This window comes from Acanthochromis polyacanthus, chromosome 6, assembly GCF_021347895.1.
Source record: "Acanthochromis polyacanthus isolate Apoly-LR-REF ecotype Palm Island chromosome 6, KAUST_Apoly_ChrSc, whole genome shotgun sequence".
Classification (NCBI taxonomy): Eukaryota; Metazoa; Chordata; class Actinopteri; family Pomacentridae; genus Acanthochromis; species Acanthochromis polyacanthus.
Window position 1 is genome coordinate 21,690,649 of NC_067118.1, and position 2,585 is coordinate 21,693,233.

At 31.5% G+C, this 2,585-nt stretch overlaps 1 long non-coding RNA gene across 2 annotated transcripts; it reads left to right on the plus strand.

Moving 5' to 3' along the window:
• The first annotated feature begins 807 nt into the window (after positions 1 to 807).
• LOC127534468 (uncharacterized) lies at positions 808 to 2,228 on the plus strand. Of its 2 annotated transcripts, none has more exons than XR_007942649.1 (3): positions 808 to 984; positions 1,676 to 1,820; positions 1,980 to 2,228. It is a non-coding gene; the product is annotated as an uncharacterized LOC127534468 (long non-coding RNA). The 2 variants fall into 2 exon arrangements; XR_007942648.1 differs by having other exon boundaries at positions 815 to 984; positions 1,712 to 1,820.
• Positions 2,229 to 2,585: the final 357 nt, after the last annotated feature.

Here is a 2,585-nt window from a genome sequence, read left to right on the forward strand (position 1 = left end):
TATATATAATGAAAGTTGATATATATATAATGAAAGTTGATATATATATAATGAAAGTCGATATATATATATAATGAAAGTTGATATATATATATATATATAATGAAAGTTGATATATATATATATATATATATATATCGACTTTCATTATATATATATCGACTTTCATTATATATATATCAAGTTTCATTATATATATATCGACTTTCATGATATATATAATTTCCTAAACAGCATGCCATATGTATATATACATGTACATACATATATATATATATATATATATATATATATATATATATATACATATATATACACACACACACACATATGGCATGCCGTTTAGGAAATTATATATATAATGAAAGTCGATATATATATAATGAAACTTGATATATATATAATGAAACTTGATATATATATAATGAAACTTGATATATATATATATATATATATATATATCGACTTTCATTATATATATATCGACTTTCATTATATATATATCAAGTTTCATTATATATATATCAACTTTCATTATATATATATCAAGTTTCATTATATATATATCAACTTTCATTATATATATATCGACTTTCATTATATATATATCAACTTTCATTATATATATATATCGACTTTCATTATATATATATCAACTTTCATTATATATATATCAAGTTTCATTATATATATATCAACTTTCATTATATATATATCAACTTTCATTATATATATATCAACTTTCATTATATATATATATCGACTTTCATTATATATATATCAACTTTCATTATATATATATCAAATCTTTTTTCCTACCGAGCCCCGGAAGGGACATGTCCGTATGGCGAAGCGACAATGAAGGACACTCACCCGGACGAGAATTTTATTGAGTTTTATTTTGAAATCGGCCTGAAATACACAGACATTCAAGCAGTGCGATGCGCTAAGAGTCTGCCATGCAGACCAGCGATCCTGATAATGGTAAGTTTTATTTCTCCAACATCCTGCTGTTATCCTACTATGAATACGCTAGCTACAACAGTCCCACATCAGTATTATGAACGTTCCGCCAGCTAACGCGGTCCGGACACCGGATCACTGATTAGAGGTTGGCGTTGAACTATTGTTTGCCAGCCAGTTAGCCGCTGGTAAGCTAACAAGCTATGAAACAACTCCTTATAAAACCGGAGGAAAGCAGCAGCAATATTTCAGTCCAAGACCTGTATTCAGAACCTCCCACGCTGTTACACAATGACCCATTAATCATATTACTGAACTATATGGTTATCATTGAAATTTCCCTTGAAGAACCAGTGAACTCTTTGCGAACACATTTTAATTTATGTGTTGATTATGTTTCGTATCAGTAATACATGTCTAAAAAACTGATTCAAATGATCAAGTTAACACAATGAAGTAAAGAGTACTGGTAATTGCAGCTATTTTCATAATTTCAAGGTAAAATTCTGATGTGTGATTTTCTAGCTTTGCAGATGTGGAAATCCAATGCACTGATTTCTTATACACAGATGCTTTTGGTGTTTTTTGTTGTAAAATAAAACAAGGCATTTATCACTGTTGGAAATGATTACAGGTATTATTTGTAACACTTTCTAACATTGTATGGACAAAGCAATAAATCAGTTAATGGATAAAATCATTTGTATTACAGATGCTATCAACAGCATGTCTTGTTCATTTTATTGAGTTGTCGGCCTTGGATGATGAGGTCCAGTTACCAGGAGCACTAGTCTGCAGCTTACTGGTTCCGTCCTGCAGCTCCTCCACGCTGTCCTCCTCTCTACAGACCAAATCAAGTAAGATCTGTTTAGACTATGCAGACATCAACATGATCAGTATGTTATCTTTTGACCCATCCTAAAATCACAAAATAGAACATTTACTTTAAGTTAACTGTGTTTATGAAAATAGAAAATAATTACTGACAACTAGTACTTTTTGGTGCTTTTATGCAGGAAAAGGGAACCAGGAAGCTGCTGTGGATCCTCTGCAGTATCTGGAGAGGTCAGAGGAACGGTTCTTGGAACAGATCGGAAGACACCAAGACGTGACCTCTGCCATTCTCCAGAACATCCAGAAGATGAATGAAAACCTTGGTTGCACTGATGGGACGCATGGTGTCGGTGCTGGAGCAACTGTCCCAGAATTAAACTGCATTGTTGACTATTGGCTTTTCTAGAAAATAAATCTTTTTTAGTACTTCACCTGTTTTGTACTTTACCCATGCACTTTGGGTGAATAAACAGAAATTTGTGATGAGATGCAAATTTTGTCTATCATCTACAGAGACTTTATTCAGTGTTCAGTGCACACTTTTGTTACACACATTTTGACAGATAAGCAGTTGTGCTTTTCAAGCAGATTTTAGTCAGAAACATCAGTAGCATATGTTTTTTTTACTGTTACACCAAGCTAGGTAGATAAACTGCACTACTGCAGCAGATATATTATTGAAATGTGCTTCTATTATGTGTCTACATACACTGCTCACAAATAGTTATTCAACTTTTGGGTGAAATTGATGGAAAATATAAAAAGTGCATGCTGTAGTGATATATCAT